The sequence below is a fragment of the Sardina pilchardus genome, chromosome 19, assembly GCF_963854185.1.
Source record: "Sardina pilchardus chromosome 19, fSarPil1.1, whole genome shotgun sequence".
In the NCBI taxonomy this organism is placed as follows: Eukaryota; Metazoa; Chordata; class Actinopteri; order Clupeiformes; family Clupeidae; genus Sardina; species Sardina pilchardus.
Window position 1 is genome coordinate 26,108,638 of NC_085012.1, and position 19,460 is coordinate 26,128,097.

General features: G+C 42.9%; 1 protein-coding gene across 1 annotated transcript in view; it reads right to left on the reverse strand.

Annotated features, from left to right (window-relative positions):
• ctnnd2a (catenin (cadherin-associated protein), delta 2a) overlaps positions 1 to 19,148 on the reverse strand; it is a 272,898-nt gene extending 253,750 nt beyond the window's left edge. The window contains exon 1 of the mRNA XM_062521339.1: positions 18,996 to 19,148. The gene's annotated coding sequence lies outside the window, so the exon portion shown is untranslated. The remainder of the gene's footprint in view (positions 1 to 18,995) is intronic.
• Positions 19,149 to 19,460: the final 312 nt, after the last annotated feature.

The window sequence follows — 19,460 nt, forward strand, 5'->3', positions numbered from 1 at the left end:
GGTAGAATTGTAACAGAACGCCCCCCCCTCCAGAAAGCAGCCAATAAACGAAGAGACGGGTTGGTGGGGGGGAAAGGGGGAGGGCGCTCGTGACGATGACGTTAAACGCCTGCGCTATGTTGTTATGAGTAACTATCGCCGATTAGGTGAGAGCTGTCCAATCAATTCAAACCAGAACTGGGCGTTACTTCCCGCTTCCTGCAAGCGCTTCAGAGCAAAGAAATTCCAGACCATAATACGAAATGAAATGGTAGTATTATGGGATGGTTAGGACCAGGCTATAAACTTATGGGCAGAGCACAGTAAGTCTACATGTTGCCATGGCGTCTCCTTCATGGGAACTTAGTGGTGCTTCTCAGCCTCTCACTACTCTTTTCCTCTCCTCCTCCCTGTTCCTTTGTTTCTATCCCTCTCTCTCTCCCTCTGCCCCTCACTCTCTCTTTCTCTCCATCTCCCTCCCTCCCTCTGAGGATATGTCCACGGGCAGCTCTCTCACTCTTTGTCTCTTCCCCCTTTCTCTCGTACTGCCAGCAAGCTTGTCCGGTTATTGAGTGATTTCCCCGCTCCGCTGTGAAAGTCGACAGCGAACAAGGCAGGGAAACTCTGGCAGCCACCCTGATCTTCTTCCCACACTCAATGTCAATTCCGGCCCCAAGTTAATGCAGTGGGAGGGCTGCCAAGAGCCTTGTGAGGCTGTAAATAAATAAACAAACACACACACACACACACACAAACAAACAAACAAACAAACAAACAAACAAACAACCAAGGAGGTAGTCTTCAAACAAAGGGCAGTGAAAGTATAGAACACTGTACTTCACGCCATCTAAGCTAAGATGACTGATAGAGAGAGAAAGAAAGACAGAAAGAAAAGATGAAAGAATACAGGGTTGGAGGGCAGAAGACGGAGAAATAGCCAGAGAGAAAGACAGTGAAAGAAGCATGGAAGACAAAAATACACACAGGCTACTCATTTGAAAGGGCTACGAGCTGTGCGAGATGTGTGAGTCACCAATAGGAGGAGTCCAGGTGAAGGTGAAACAATTTGAGTATTTTGGACTGACTACGCCAACAGGTATTCTGACGATGCAGTGATGGCAAGAGACTTATCATTTGTGTGGCTCCAGCTCAACACACATCTGCTATTATGCCACCCTGTGCCCCCTCAGGCCTGCTCCTGTCAGTGCATGGGCACTTTAGGGCCTGGTCAGGCTCATCAGGTTTATGCCAAACGTCGGAAGGCTAAACCGCAAAACAGGTGGTCACATCCACTTGTCAGTAATTACTGTACGTTAACTTGCTTTTTCAATTCCGCTTTATCATCTATGTTACTGTTCCCTGCAAAAACTTATGAAGAGAATTTTTTACAATTATCAGCACTGATTAGTATCCACGTATCCAACTTAATCAGTGGTCCACACAGATAGCAGTGTTTTAGGTATAGCCTAGTACTCACCTATATATTATTTATCTAATGAAGCTTGCACTGTCAATTGTCAAACAATGTTTAGGTTAGATGATCAGATAATGTTGGATGTGCCTGCCAGTCATTTATAATCAAGGTGCCGGTTACATTTAAAAGACACAAGTGACAGAATGTCTTTGCATGACGCTGGCTTTTTTTCAATCAGGGAAAGACATGTCCCCAAGGAGTTTACAGTAGGTGTGTGTGCATGTTACAAAGATACCAAATGAATGTGCGCTAGTTATCACAGTCAAATAGCTTTGTGTGATGCCCTCTTTGTCAGAGATGGAAAAGTCCAGCTTCAGGAAGTAAAAGTCCTACCACATATCTGTGCCAAGTGCCAACTATTCATTTAGAACCAATACATGGTTGGATTTTTACTTTCTGAAGCTGGACTTTTCCACTTCTGCTCTTTGTTTTTGCGAGACAATAACCTGTTGCGCAAATTCATCAAATTAGGGCCTCAAGAGAGACAGCAAGAAAGAAATGGACCAATGGCAGGCTACCGAACTGAAAAAAACAGAAGCATACACTGTGAATGAGAGAATCAGAGAGTGTTCAGATTAAATGATGAAGCAAACCTACATGAAAAAAAATATCACTTGTCAAATATGATAAACTAGTCATCTTTACAGGCAGCCAGCCTTTTGCCAGGACTCCTGCGTTCAGGTGGGGAGGCTTTAGTCCAAGCTGTAATTGCTGCACTGTTTGACATGAAGCATATCTCTACGCGCTGGCTGCAGAGCGCTGCTCCGACAGGCTGTGTGGCTGACATTTCATTTCTCCAGTTGAGATAAGACATGAAAGCTCTGACAGAGCCAGGCGCCCCGTCTGGAGAATAGGCCAGACATTTAGTGAATTCTCAAGCCCCACAAAAAAGTAAATACAGATCTACCCCCCCCCCCTTACACACACACACACACACACACCCCTGAAAAGAAGAGAACGCATGAAAGAAACTCTTCCACAAAATGTGCCTACGCCATTCTATTCGCCATGACATTACAGAGCTCGGTTTGGGATAAGTATTACATCTTGACAGATGGGGAATTTGAGCTCTTGACAGCGATTCTTCATTCCGCGTTGTTTCAGGCCAGTCCCTCACCTGTCTGTCCACGCGCCCGTGGCCGGACCGAGCGTACGGGCCCGTGAACCGTTGGGAAAACCCCCCTGTCAAAACAGCTTCTCCGTATCAGCCCCTTTCAAATGAGTCACCCACCGGTCACGCTCACACGCTTCCCAGGCCCTGCAGAGGAGGATATCACTTTTTACCAAGACACCTGGTTTCCTGGTGACACCTCCTCCTCCTCCTCTTCCTCCTCCTCCATGCCCACCTCCTTGTTGTTTCTGCTCTGCCTCGCCCCGATGGTGAACGGGAAGTTGGTGTTGTCGGCAGGAGCGGGTGCCGAGAGGTGTGAGGGCGGTGAAGGGCCCGCCAACCTGCCTCAGGTGTGTGTCAGGGGACATCTCTCACACACAACACACAACACACAACGCGCACACACACACACACACACACACACACACTGGCACTTCTACTGAGGCACACAAGCCCACGACTCACAGCTGTCAGCGTCAGCCCAGTTCACTCAATGCACAATGCATTATTGCACACTCTACTTCAATTTGCACTAGAGATGAATTTAAAATCATCATTTTTATTTATGATCTATGTATTTTGCATATCTCATCACCATTTCAGCTCATACTCAGGCTCCCAAACAAGCAAAACAAACTCCATCTCCCTATCCCCTGGTCTCTGAAAAGATGACAGCTTTGAGCTTTGAATCTACAGTTTAGCTTGAGCAACAAGCAAAGCAAACTATACTAAAAAAACTTGAATTCTTTCCTGTGCTGAACAATAGGATAATCAAAAATTCAATTAGCTGATATGTTTATAGTGATGTTTTTTATTTAGCTACACTGATTGTCATAGACAAGCACAATGTTGTCCTCTTCAGCCTACACCAGGTCAGCTGTAAAGTGGACTCCAAGTGGCCTTTGGCTTCATTTTAATTGCGGGGCAGAGAGAAAGGTTGTTATTGTTTAAAAAAAAAAAAAAAACGCTTCGTTCTGGATCACGCAAAACAAATCTCTTCATGACCTGCATGATTATGTTGACCATCATAGCAGTAGGGCAAAGGTGGATAAGCACTCCGAACAAGTCCAGCCTGGCAGCAGGCCAGAGACGATTCTGCTGAACAGTTTTCATCTTCTGGGGGGTAACAACAGATCTAATGAACTAACCCAGCTCAACAAACTCCAAGCATGTGAGGAGAAATGAGAGATTCTCTAAACCCGCAATTTCCAGCCGAGTGGACCCCGGCATTCTTCTTTGTGCAGCCGCTCATGAAAATGGCCTCTTCTGCATTTCTCAAAAGCCGGGGGAAAACACAGCGCGACGCCTCGACAAATAACACCTCTGCGCCGTTCTCCATCAGAGCCCGAAACGCCGCTTCCTTTGTAATTGTTTTGCCATTATCCTACCCTGTCAGATTAATGCGGAACACTCCGACTTGAAAGTACAAATTGAAATCTAATCTCCTCAGTTATTAATGTCACTCGGCAGGAATGAGAAAGATTTCCTCACATCATTATTTTTCCCTTGTGTGTGGCTCCAATCCAAAGGACTGTTGTGTGTTGGTATCCCCCTTTTCCACCGACGCATATGGCCCTGCTACACCACCCCGCCCTGATAAACCCACAAAAAAAGTGTTAGCCGCATCACTTGATGCGCGTCGACCTGCGGCGCGCTAATACACATTACGAATGCACACGTGTCCATTATCATGTCACGGTACTGTGCGGGAGGGATATTTCCGAGAGCGCGGCGGTGTTTTTTCGTGAAATGCGCTTCTCGCGCTGCGCAGAAAGCTGACCTCCGGAGTGAGGCGAGCGGAGCAGGAGATGAGCAGGACGGGAGGGCCTTATGGGTATTTCACTGTTTAACACAGCTTTAGCAGGAACTGGTGCATGCATACGATGGCTTCGTTGTTATGCCTAGCTGTGAATGATTTGCTTTCTCTGCTGTACAGGCGATGCTCGGCCAGGGTAGTCAAGCAAGCAAACAGCCAGAAACAATCAGACTGCTGCAATATTGTTTGATGCAGAACATTTAATCCATCTGCAAACTGTGAAAAAAAATGTGAAAAAAGGAAGTAATTGAATGCCTTGGCTGACTGAATGAAGGTGGTTAGGAAGACCTTATCATGAACGACAAGAATGAAAAGTGAGTTTCTGTTTAACCACTTCCATTGATTATTACCTGCGGCACTGGGAGAAGTCTTGCTATTGTAGTAAATGTTTAAGACCATCAGTATTCTTTTGAAAGTATGTGGGGAATGAAAGTAAACCAGCAAGAAAACCTTAGTCTCCCTCTCAAAACATTTATTTTGCCAACCAAACCATTTGCTTAATAACTTAGGCCTAGCCTGTCCACTGTACAGTACCTGTGACCAGACCTCTTTTTCTGAAGCCCATTTCTACTACCCATTTTCAGGCTCTAGGGACCATTGGACTTCAACCAAAACGCATTGAGAGTTGAGTATGAGAGAAACTCAACCAGTCTACAAGGTGTCAACCAGGCTACTATTATAGCTCCAGTAATCAGATTTCATGCAGAAGTTGACATGAGACTGAATGCGGCAAAGAAAAGACTGATTTCAATTCTCCCTCAGTCCTAGAACTGCTCAATTACTGCAGGTCCCTTGTTGCTGCTATACATCATTTGGTGACACGGGAAGTATTTTACCTTCGCAATTCAAAAGCAAATATTTATTAAATTATCCTGACAGTTCGATGTATTCATAAATACTTGACCATCTCCTCTGATTACATTTCACATCTTTAACAAAATTCAATTTTCTTTTCCCCCCTCCAAACCATGCCACTGAATACAAATAACACAACTATCTCATCTGTGAGCCAGAGTACTGACTTGACATGAGGGTCCTCTTTCAGACTACAAAATGAGCTCATTGTCTAATGCTACACTGTCCATGTGCTTCATCTGGCATACGGTTTGTCTGTGGAGCGCTTTGAGGCGCACAATGTGGATGAAAAATGCTCACAAATAAATATTTACTTAGTTAATTACTGACTATGTAATGTACATGTAATGACTTATTTGTGCTAGTGTATATAATTGACACACACATCCTACAGTAGATGCTGATATGGCCCTGAAATGGACCTGTCCCTGAATTACTATTATTATATCTAGCACATACAGCTTCTAGGATTGATCCACTCCAGACACTGCTCGTTTTTGGGAATTACAAATATTATTAAAAACGTTTGGCTTTGTAACCCTCCATTTCTTACATGATGACTGTTTTAATGTGTATTATCCAAAATATTACAGTGACAACATTCATTTTTAAATGATTCTGTTATTAAGTTTACTATCAGTATCTAACACTGTATTCTAATATTCAGTGAAAGGCCAAGTGGACTGACATGAAATGATGATGATTCCTCAAGAAATAATAACTCCATAATTGCAACTAAATCATCCTCTATGTGTGTGTGTGTGTGTGTGTGTGTGTGTGTGTGTGTGTGTGTGTGTGTGTGTAAAATGCCTTAGACACGTTTTTGTGGTCTGAAAATTCTACTTAAAAGCCCAACAAAGATCTGCATCTGCAATGATTGATAGCACCAATTCACTCGCACCTAATGCCAGATATTAAACCCTGAATAATGAATATAACTCACTTGGCGTGATAGTCCTGGACTACAGACAGAAGTGTCATCTCCGACCAAAGGAAGAAAATTCACACAATAATTTGCAACTTTGACATTAAATGTGCCATGCAGAATTGAATTGAACCCCTTCATTTAAATCCCTCTGTAAGCTGAATATATCTTCAGCCCCCTGCATATGCTGCTCTAGCATGGATATGCAATGCAAATAAACTGTAAACCTTGCGTGCTGCTTGGAGGTTTATGACCTGTGTGAATATGCCAAAAGACAATTCAAGACTATTGTCAGGCTCGGTTATTGCTCAAAGGGTGAAGGCAAACTACACAGAAGGAAATGGGCGACGGAATTGAGTAATCCTTCATATTATGAGACTTGCTTTACTTAATTTAAAGCATTAACCGTCACATTTAGAAGTAGAAAACCAATTGCTAGAAGAAATACTAAATGTGTTTGTTTAATTAGGCAAATTAGTTGATTAATTGGTTAATTATTACTTCAAATATATATCTCAGATTTAAATTAATTGGAACATTTGTTAGAATGAGTATGTTCATATATGCAATTTCTCTCTAATATGTACTGTAAATAAAATCTATGCAAACCAGAGAAAAAAAATAAACTGGCACCATCCATCCACCTACGCATACTGTTATGTGTTCACAGACCCACACATACATACACACACACACACAGACAGACTCTCTCTCTCTCTCTCCTATACTCAGTCTCTCTCTCACACACGCACACACACATATTTTCAGAGGTCTCAAATATCATCAGATGCACCTATACATCTTCTGACTACCATCAAGCTAATGAATATAATGATAATAATCTGCAAGTGAAGCATCCATTAGGGAATTGTATGCATGAGTAGATTTAAACCATCCTATAATGCACCAGGTTAATGGGCCTATGTTCATGACACACCTTTTAGTATGATACAGCAAAACACACATTAACCTGTGGCTAGTTCATGTCTGGGCAAATAATGTTACATTATATTCCCCCCCGAATTAATTAAAATCATGTTTTGCTGCATGTGTTTATGTACATGGTAGTTTTGTTGTCACAAAACACCATTCTCTGAAGGTATCGCTAATAATGAAATGGGGCATCATAACTTGTTTCATTTCAGGTTCCATCTCAGATAGTATCTACCGTACCCACTAGTAGGCCTACAAGTACAAATTAAATGTTCTACCATGCAATCCATCTGTAATTGCTTTAATCTTGATCAAAAAGAAAATGATGTGTTTTCAATACATGACTTTCCTTGCATGTTGAAGGGAATGATCAAATATGCAGGATAATGGAATGTGTAGGCTAGCTCCTCACCACAGATTTGTAGAATGTCTGTTTTTACAAATTGGTCTTTGCATAATATTAAATATTTTACCAATTTATAATCGTTTATATCACGATCAGCTACATTCCCAAGCAAAAACATTGTACTCAACGTATTTTACAACTTCCATTATTAAAGTGCTAAAGCATTTGCCAGGCGCTCCCTATCCTCATAGCAGACTCCAACCAAACTCAATGAAGATCACCAGTATTATCTGCCTTGTGCGAAGTGGGCCAATTCAATAGAGGCCGTCACATTCCCGGCTTATCTCGACTGATAAGTCAGCATTACTTTTATCAGACCCCCGGCACATACACCAGCTTTCTTTAGGCCGTGTTTTTCCTCCCATTTAATTTTCAATGGATATACACGGGGAGATCGCAATCGTCCGTGTTTCGCCGAGCAAACAATCAATGTTCAAGCATCAGGGGAAACAACGAGGGGCGCCATTCCGTCGTTTGCTGACGGCCTCTCGGGCGACCTCCCCCGACAGTCTGCAATTTCATTACCTGGACAGCGTGAGGTGACGACACTCCAGGATTCATCATCACCAGAAAAAAAAGCCTATTATCTCTGTGTTTCTACAGGAATTGCATGTCCCGCGACATGATTCGCGTTCAGCTGTCTGCGAGGCCTCACGTGATGTCGTTCATCATCACGGGGAGAGACAGACCAGCCCTGACGATGTGTGCTGCTGTGGCCTGTGTTAGATAATCAGCTGCCAGCGGCTATCATGTAATGACCCATAAACCTGCTGTTGTGGAGGCTGAGGAACAAGCTTTTTGACAGGAGGTCAACGTGATGGCAACCTCCTCATGAAGGAAGGCTGTTAGTACATCTTGTGAAAGCGTCACATAAGAACGTGATGGCAAATAGAGTCTTTTCCTTTCCACACTGTAAGCCATTACTGTAGTTCAACCCTCAAGTAGAGGAAGATGTTAATGACAGTGAAACAAATCTGTGCTGCTCTATGTTGATTTGGGTAAAAGCCTCTACTGAACCACTATGTCTAAGCACACTAACCCTTCATTGGCCTATATAATGGTCCATGGAAAAAGTCTGTAAAATGATTCATCCTTTCATACATGTATCATCTAATAGAAAAAAGCACAATAGGTTTGGTATCACATATGCCATGCATTTCCCATAAACCATTTTGATGTCCAAGCTCTTTTTCCTTATGGGTGAAGCACCGGGAAACTTCCTGTGACCTCACCAGTCAAATGCCAAGAGGTTTTGATTGTCAAACTAACAATACTATCTTCTCACCTTGCAGCATGTCACATCAATAATTCACTAGGCTAATCATATGAAAACAGAGAGCTCTTTACAAATACAAGATACAAACATACAAACATGCCGATCACAGTTAAGATCTATCAAAAAGGTACCTACCAGAGCAAGAAGTTATTACCCTTCAGGATCAAGAGATGAAGCTCTTTTGTTTCCATCATCATCCAGTACAGTGGGGCTCCCTTGTGCCAGCGATCTTAAGAATCACTTATTAGCCACTGGAGGAGAGCAGGAACGGCTGGATTAACTCCCACATTCGCTGCCTTATTATGCTTCATCATTCAACAACATGATGCCTTTCCATCTTCCGAGGTGCACTGAGCTCTAAATTGTGAAATGTGGTGGAATAAGTGGCCTCAAAATGATGGGTTCTCTCTTTTTTCCCCCCACTCCAACTCTCTTCATAGCATGCCTTAGGTCCTTTCTCTTTGCACTTCCCAAGCTCCTTTGCAGTAAAAACATTGGGGAGAGGGTCACAGCTAGTTTTTAAAGTCTCCTTTAAAACCTGTCCAGTCTCTAGTAACCATAGTGGAATAGGTGGCCCTGTGGTGTTAAAAAAAATGATACATATATATAAATATATATTATACACACGTCTCTTCCATCTCTCTCTCTCAGAAATGGTGACAAACCAAAGTGCTGGGTTGTCCTTTAGAGCTATTTTTACCGCAGAGAGCTTTCTGGTGAACATAAAACCAAACTTTCTTTCTGAATTCTAATGCAGTGACTCGACAAGAAGCATTCAGCAGACTGTGCCGTGTCAGACCGTGGCGTCTTGAGGCTCTATAATACACACATGCTGAACCAATCTCTAGTCCTGGAACAGACTGTGCATTGTGCAGGCACCCATGCAGCTTATGTGTTGAGGGTCAAGCTCATCTGGACCGGGATGAAAAGAGGACACGAAGCATTGTGGGAAATGTGTGTGCTCACCACAACAAATATGATGTGATTAATTCCGGCAAATGCAGACAGGGTGTAAGTAACCATTTACTATGTTGCAGGTTTTCACATTTGCACTGGTTCATGTTTCAAATGTTTAGTATAAACTATAAAAGTTTTCAGAAATAAACATAAAGCTGTACAAATGATTAATGATGGGTTAAGAAATGTGCCAAAGGGACAGAGGAAAGAGCTGTAATTAGAACAAAATGGATAAAATTATGGAAACATGAATTGCAATGCCAACATGGCACAGTCTATTGTGCATAGTTCCTCATTAACTCTTAAATCTTTGCTCCTACGAGCTCATGAATATGCCACTTGCGGTGCCCTCTGTGAGCCGTGCTTACGCACTCAGCTGTTGCAGTCAGGGTCATGATCAGCTAAGCCTGGACACAGAGACAAACTGCAACATTGATGAAGTCCTTCTCTCCTCCAGCGAGTGTGTGTGCCAGCTTACACTACCATTGCCAGGCTAACCCTGCTGCTATGTCTGACTGCAGCTAATTGGACTGCAGCATGACAGCAGGTAGGATGACTGCTGTCAAAACGAACGCCCATGCTACTTCTGGTTCTGCTGATCATAATACAGTTAGCTTTTGCAAATCTGTGCTAGCTAACCTCACCGATGACACAACTTGAGTATCACATGCTAAATGTACTTGTAACCAACTGTAAAATGTTGGTTATACCAACACGCATTTAGTGCAAATATGAAAACTTCTTAGGCTGAGTTGGATAGATGGATAGATAGATAGATAGATAGATAGATAGATACTGTAGATAGATAGATAGATAGATAGATATAGATACTGTACATACATACAGTACATACATAGATAGTGGTCTCCAAGACCAACTCATTGTTCATAATTTGTAATCATCAGCATATTAGCAAAGCACTGTGCACATTCATTTATCAAGACAATTTGTACAAAAAAATCAGATTTGAGATGGAAAACAGAGCTATATTTGCACAATTCTAATTTGTATTCCGTATATGTATCTTACACAGTGTTCCAACTATTACTCATTGCGACATAATAAGCTTTCTTTGTTTTGAGTGGCCGTTTCATACAAAAACAGCTCTTTGTCTCCAAAATGTGTTGACACAATGAGTATACCTGTGTAATTTGCATCTGTTTGTAATGAAATGTGAGGTCAGCAATGCATCTTTGGCGGTGTTCTGCTAATGTGTCGTCCTAATTACCAAAATTTCCCTGACCCAGACTTTTACACATAAATAAACAAACACACACATACACAGACACACATAACCACCGATCAGCGTGGCATCAGTGGCATAGCAACAATGACTTGAGAAATTATACCTGCTAAAACCTTTTCTGGTTCTTACAGTGATCACTATGTTTGCTTTGTCCAACCATGGGCCAGAGTGTGTGTGTGTGTGTGTGAGAGTGTGAGTGTGAGTGAGTGTGAGTGTGAGTGTGAGTGTGAGTGTGAGTGTGAGTGTGAGTGTGAGTGTGTGTGTGTGTGTGTGTGTGTGTGTGTGTGTCTGAATCTATGTCTGTGAATAAAGTCTGAATATTCAGCCAGGTCCGGGGGGAACTCATTCTGTGGGCACTCCACTGTAACAAACAGGGACGAGGTCCTGTATTATCTACAAGGTCAACCTGATTTTTGCACTGAAAGAAGGCGTCGCACCAAAGGACCATGTCTCCAATGCTCTGCCCTATTCTCTGGCTTATCACAGCCTCAACACACTCCTTTAGACAAAAGGGAGGCGGGAGAACCCCGGCTTGCATTCTGCTCCCGTGTCCAACAGTAATAACTTCAGTAGCATCGCAGCACCATGCTGCCAACAATAGGGGGAGGGGGGGGGGAGGGGGTCTTTTCATAAAGGAGTAAATTAGGTGGGCTTTTGAGGAGGAACAGTTGACAGTCAGCATGGAAAATGAGTCTGGCCTTACTGTGGCTCCCTGCACATGGGCAATAGGACTTAAAAAGTAAATACCGGCATCATTTCACTAATTCACCTCATGGACGGTAGATTCGCAAGAATTTTTGTCAAACTGGAAAGGTCTGACGTAACTTTTAAGCAAATACCTTTGGAAAATGGAGTGCTAATGGTAAATGCCATTACTTTTATTCAACAGTTAACGTTATTGTGCAAATTATACTAGACAACTTTGATTTTTGAATGTAAACATCTGAATAATGTTTTCTACACAAACTTTGGGAGGAGCTTAAAGGGAAGATTGACAGCTGTCACCTTAAGAGATTTAAACCTGTCAGTCCCCAGACCGTGTCGTGTGTTCTAAGGCAGCAACAAGCATCCCATCCGCTCTACTTCCCCAAAAGCTCTAAACTCACATTGGCCGGGTTTCCCAGAATTGTTAAGAAGCTCTTAAGTGCTAAGAACTTCTTAGGAGCGTTGTAAGAATGTGCTAAGAACGCTCCTAAGAAGTTCTTAGCACTTAAGAGCTTCTTAACAATGCTGGGAAACCCGGCCATTAGCTTTTATCCACAGGGGCGTGTCAGTGAACCTCGCACTGGAGGTGATCAGTATTCCGATGGATGAACGAGCGGGCCTCGGAGTGGGCCTCGGTCCACCCCTCTTGTGATTCCCCCAGGGAGATGGGGACAGCTTCATTTAACTCTCCAAGAGTTAGACTAGGGTGTGTGGATTACTATAGAGAAATATCGTTTTTATCCCATCAGAGAGGGCTAAAATCTTTGTTAAGAGAGATCAAAGGGAGAGAATAGGAGAATGCACCGCCTTATCTAGTCATTATTACTCCCACTCCGAGCTGAGGATCTGTGTTCCAGTACACTAAAGAGCTCAAGCAAAGCTGTCTGAAGCCATTCAACGGGGCTGGCTTGGGTCGGGAGGGCCAGAGATGAGGAATGGGGCATATGTAATGGAGGGGCTAATTTCTCTTTCTCTCTTTCACACACACACACACACACACACACACACACACACACACTCACACACACACACACACACACACACACACACACACACACACACACACACACACACACACACACACACACACACACACACTAAGGTATGCACGCAAGTACACACACACAGACAGACAGACAGACAGACACAGACACAGACAGACAGACAGACAGACACACAGACACACACACACACACACACACACACACACACACACACACACACACACACACACACACAGTGGTGGGTAGAGTACTGAAAATCTATACTCAAGTAAAAGTACAATTACTCCCATCAAACATTACACTACTAAAAGTGAATATTACCATATTCCCATCTGACAAATCTACTCAAGTGAAAGTAAAAAAGTACTTTGTTACAGTAATAAATGACTTTTTTACATCTTTATATTTTTATTTTTGATGGCTCTTTAAAGGGGCACAAAATGTCCTTTACGCCTGTTTGCTTTTCTCCTCCTCTGGGGGCTAGTTGGGCTTTTCGGCCCAATTAAATTATTTAATATACTTTAATATTATTTGACACACTTCTGTAGGCTATCTGGTCATAGCCAGAATTAGCATTAAGTGGCTACGGATTGAAAAGTAGTTACTTCCAATCCATTGCCAGCTGATTCTTCTGATTCTATTATAACTTGACCATACAGAATGTAACCTAAAAAACAATGGCTATATTATGGGTAGACCTATATCTACGCTACAGATAACCTATGCATGTCCACTCGGACAAAGGGACAGAGTAGGCCATTTTTTTTCTAAGCCAACCATCTCTGTCATGTCCTACACTGACAACATTGAGGCTCCATAAACGAATGGAACTTGTGTGCTTGATTTCCAGTGCATTTGCTTAGCTTGTGAATGACGTTGTAGGCCTACTTTCCTTGTCCAACTTAATTGTTGAACGATGCTGGCCAGAAATGAATAGATGAAAGTTTCTGTGTCATGTCATACCTCTCGTCTCGTTGCAACTTTGGCAGTCTAACCAGAAGATGCTGGAGTCATTGCCTTAACTGAGCTAGATATACAGTATAGAACATCTGTGTAGTGGTCTACAACATGGTTTGATTGTACGTAGGCCAGTCATTACTTTAACAATCGCGGGGCAATGCAACAATGCATTCTGAAGCCCTGTTTCTTTTCTCCCACGAGGGAGGCCTGTGCTTTCCTCCCTCGTGATACTTTCTCCTCCGATAATAAACTTGTACTCGTAACGAAAGGCAATTGGATATGTAGCAGAGCAAAGAGTGGATTACTGGCTCAGTACAGTTGTATAGCGCACATAGCCATGCATGCACACACACACACGCACACACACACACACACGCACGCATGCACACACACCCACCCCCACACACACACACACACACACAAAGACACACACACACACCCAAACCCCATGGCCATCGTCTGGCCCCCTGCCTAGCCACTAAATCAGCTGACCTTCATACAATGCTGAGTTCTCATCTGTAGTCATAAGAGTTGCAGCCTACTGTAGGCCTACACACACACACACACACACACACACACACACACACACACACACACACACACACACACACACACACACACACGGGGGATGGCCTGCAGCACAGTGTACAGGTTAAAGCTGAGCATCAGTCTTACAAGTGTGATTCATCAATGGGATTTGCTTCACACCAATGAACATTTTTGAAACGCATGGATACTCTCTCTCTCTCCCTCTCTCTTTCTCTCTCTCTCTTCTGTATTTCTGTATTGTTTGCATCTACCTCTCTCACTCCTCTATCTAGAACTCTCTATCTATGCATCCACTATCCAAAAAGACTTTATCTTCATTGTTAGAATACATCCATCCATCCATCCATCCATCCATCCATCCATCCACCCATCCATCTACGCTTCCTTCTGTTTGTCAGCAGCATGTCAGACCAGTCTTAGTGACAGCGAATGTAAAAGAATAAAGAGATGACATCCTTGTTTGGAGCCAGCTTTAGTGAGCAGATCTCAGAGGCTGCCCTCTTCCCCTTCCCCAATTCCCATCACCTCAGATCAGTATTAAGCTGCCAGCCAGCCGATGACATCACCGGGTGAAACCCCTAGCAGCGTTCTGTGCTTCATTTGCTGCCGTGCCAAAATAGGCATCATAGATAAGTAGGTTACTACCAAATGAAGGTATGCAGGCTTTGTGCACACACTGGAGTCTACTCTCGTCACAAAGACACTTAACCATCCGTGACTGCTTAACAAAATGGCATTTAAATGTGCTTTAAATACACCCCCAGATGTGCTTTGACTGTGCTTCAAACAGACCTTCAAATAGGTAGTTGGGTCTTTAGATTGTTATGCACAATCTTTACACCTGTAACAAAACTATTTTTTACAAGGTCACTTTAGTATGGAAGGATTATGGGCCGTTTCAGAAAACTGCAGAAAAATCTTTGTACCGGTATTAGCCTTAAATATCACTGAAGATCTCATATTATTTCTCATATCATAATGGTACCCTCAGTGGGTTGAATATGAAAAAAATAATATGTATTGGCATTGGTCTTAATGAATTTCATTGTCTCCTGTAAACCCTACTCCTGGTGGAACAGAATGCAGGCCTACTGTTTCCCAGACATAGACAGAAGAGAGAGGAAACAGACAGAAGTTCAACATCAAGATAAGAAAGGAAAATCAACAAAAGTTTGAGACACACATCTTCATACAGCATTTAGTGTAAGTGTGTACATTGTTATCAAATGTATAAATGCAAAGATTAGTCTCTACTCAAACATGTGCCATCTCTAAGTCATGCCTGGGCTGAGTAATACTCTATGCATGGAGAAGTTGATTAAGTATTCTGAAATCAAAACGGCTGATCACAACTTCTAATAGCTTTTACATTCCCCAAAAAGAATGGAAGTAGTATGCTTAACAATATGCTCCCACTGGGGACTTAAATCACTGGGCCCAGTGCCCTGATATGTATTTAGCAGTAGTAACTCCTACAGTACAACATTTATGTGCCATCACCTAGGTTAATTATGACAAATGAACCTGTTTATGGGAGGATCTCCAGTGTGTCAATTTAGGTGTATACTGCACAGATGACCCATCAAACGTTCCAAAAAGGAAATCCAAATGTAAATATTGGAATGGTATATGAAATGTATCAATTTTGTCCTACACAGAGGGGTGAGATAGGATCCCAACAGTCTCAGCCCAAACTACTAGATCCATTAGCTATGATCTATTAGAGCTCCATTAGGTACTATAGGGAAAACCCTGATGAGTGCCGAGCTCAGGCTAGAGCATGGCTCTGTCTCTTCGGCATATTGATTTTGGCACCAATCGCAAAAACATTTGTGTGTGTTCATTTTTGCTTTCCTCGGCTATGCATCCATTCACCACCAGTGACATGAATGCCCTCAAGATATATTCTGCATCTCCCTATGTAGAAACCGATGCAGAGTTGTTGACATTCTTTTTTTTCTGTAATTTGGTGGAACCTGTGACTAACTGCAAACACTGCCTCCCTCCTTGAAGCCTCCAACTTGTAATTATGTTCTTGAGCTAAACAGTTGTTTGTAAGTAAGGCTGCTCGGTTCTAAATAAATCAGGAGATAGTGTGTCTGACGCTCTGCTCAAGATCCTCGACAGCACTGTCTGTGCACAAATTACAGACAACAGCGAGGCCTAATCAAAAAAGCAGAGGCAGACATCATCAAATATGTGTACATGAAATATTAAGGCAATGCACAAATCCAGTAATATGTGCTTTCATACTGAAAGCGGTTAACTCTGCCAATTAAACTGGCATTAAATCTAACAAAACCTTTATGAAACTGGGTTAAAATGAGGATAATCTTACAATCAGCCGTCATTTTCTCAAAAGTGGCCTATTTAAATAGACTAAAGTTTAAAAGGTAGCACTCGGTCTCCAATCACAGACTACATCCCAGCATACCATGCATCAGAGATAGGGAAGACAGTTATCTTTCCTCCACAGCTGCAGCTTGGTAGAGAACTAGGCAAATATAGGGCTACACCCAGTGGTTAATGACACAGGCCCCACCTAAAGCTGCGCACCATAAATAATTCATGCACTGGAAATTATGATCATTGGCTCTTAACAGGCCTGCATTCTTTGATGCACAATTAGCCTTTGGAGACCTTGATAGCCAAACTAATTATTAAATCTGCTGTGCAGGACGGGCGACAGGCAGCAACGGATCAGTGACAACACATGCACACTTCTCATCTCTGGACCTTATTGGTATGCTAATGCTTTTGAGTTTCAGCTGAAATGTACCATTCTAATAATGGATGATAATTACTTCATTGCTCAAAATGTGCGTTCGGATTTTTTTTTTTTTTTCAGTGGTGTTGGAACAGCTGCCTGGGTGGCTGAACACCTGACCATGAGTTGATTATGCTCTGTCAGTGTCTGCCTGAAGGACAGGCGTGATATCCATCTGTTAATCTCGCACTGGGACAGACCGAGTGCCACACACACACACACACACACACACACACACGCGTCGTCCGTCTCCAATCCCAACACATGGTCAACCGAGACGAGACCGCCTCCCGAAACGTGTGTAAAGACACGACGGCGATGATGAGCAAGTCGATGGAAAGCTGTGCATCGCTGGCACGTTGCCATCCAAATGCCCCGCTGGCAATCCTCCAAAGTGTGGCTAAGACACTCTGTCAAAGCATACGAAACCCAGACAAATATTACTGCCGTCTGATGGAATGCACACACAGTTTGTTCAAATGAACAGATTACGTGTGAACTCTCTCTGTGACGATGGATGGCCCTTGAAGACACTCTACAGCTGATAGAGCAAGGTGCTATACAAGTACAGATGTCACTGGATCTGAGATCAAAGGACCACATCTACTACTACTGTAATAGAAAATACCTAACTGTGCAGTAAGTCTGACAGCTACATGTAAATCTTTGCTCTATAACTGGAATAAAGGCAAATTGGTATAGAATGCTGATGGGGTCGCTCAGTTGTGACCAGAGACATCAATTAGTCATTTATCTTCTGAATTTATGATTTGCACTGAGGGCACATGGGAATTATTTCATTTGGGTACTCAAATACAAAAGCATGACCTTTGTTCTCCTCTGCTGACACCTCTGGACAGTAGTCTAATGTATCAGCAAAACATTTTAACTACCCCCATGGAGTCCATACTCATTGGCAGATCAGACCCCACCTAAAAGCAGTCATTACATGGATTCTCACAAACCTCCCTTTGTGATAATGAGGAGGATTTCCTTAGATGCATGCTGTGCAACATCTCTCTTTTTATCTGTTCATCATGAGAAATATCCTCATCAAAGGCTCATTTTGGTGACACAGTATAGATGATTGGTGACAATTCAACAGTGTTTGTAAGGCATTGAATATCTCCATTGAAATGTAGCCTACATGAGAGACCAACATAAAGGCGCGTCTGGTGAAAATTAGGAAATAACGTCACCCTCTGTATAAAAAGCCTACCTGGCTCGGCGAACAGACTGCAATTCTACTTGTGTTGCAGACAAAAGCATAATCATACATATTTGCCCCCCAAAAGCTGATGGACATTGTATGTAAGGTAATTTAACTTCATCCAAAACACACGAAATCGCGGCACTCCAATATACACCCAGAGTTCGCCGGGCTCAACAATTAAAATAAACTCTCATCTGATCCTTTGATGTCTGTGCAGCATTGTTGTCACATGCTGTGGGGATTAAATGGTTGTACGAGTCTTTATTCATCGCTATGCCGCCCGACAACAATGTACGAGTGTGCAAGGTAGACCAGAAGTATTTCTACTTAAATGCAAGAACGCAAGAAATGGATATTCCTCTTTTGATAACGTTATCGTATTAACGTGATTTTCACCTGGAATAACGTGCAGGCTGTAAGTATCGATGTCGCATATTAGCTTCCCAAATCTCCTCTCTGGAACATTGTTTACTCGCTTATTTGAAAAATATTTATTTATCCACCCCCACTTCGAATTTGGGTCAGCAAACAATTGTAAACTGACTTACACCAAGAACGGACAATCACCATGTTGGACCACCGTCTCCCGCACTGACAACAAATTGGTTTTCAAGACAAGCAAATCAGGAATGCAGTATCAACGTTTAAAAAGTAATCTCATATTTTAGCGCAGTAAACAACAGACGTCAAAGATGCTGCAACCCAACCTGCTGAACTCCGTAGGAAACCACAATTGTTACAGTGGCACACCTCACAGGCTAAAATCATGCAGGAATAGATAGGCAACAAACACGCCAGGTGGGATAACATCGAACTCACCAATTACAATAACGTCCTGGCGAACGATGTTCTTCTCCTGGACACCCTGCCTTCAATCCGTGATTTAGTGAGAAAAGAATAGTCTTCTCATTCCCAAGAGCGCCAACGGATAGATGTGAACCATTTGCTGTGGGTGCTGGAGGAGAAACGAGGCATCCGCTGGATGGGTGAAATCGGGCGGGAGGCACAACACAAGACAGTATCACTGCGGTGTGCACCGAGCAGGCGAGAAGGCGCGAGGCTATACCGTGGCATGTACCATCCCAGCATCACCCGCTAGACACGCGCTCACATCACCTCGGTTGCTCAGCCAGTTCGCCGCGCGCTCAACCCAGGGTACAGAGCGACATCTGCTGTTACTAAAAGGTGATGCGGAGGCCGGAGGTACACAATTACCTAAATGGGTGACGTAGGCCTCCTAGAATTAAGATGAGCCTTTGTGTAAACACCAGGCCACTTCTCAAG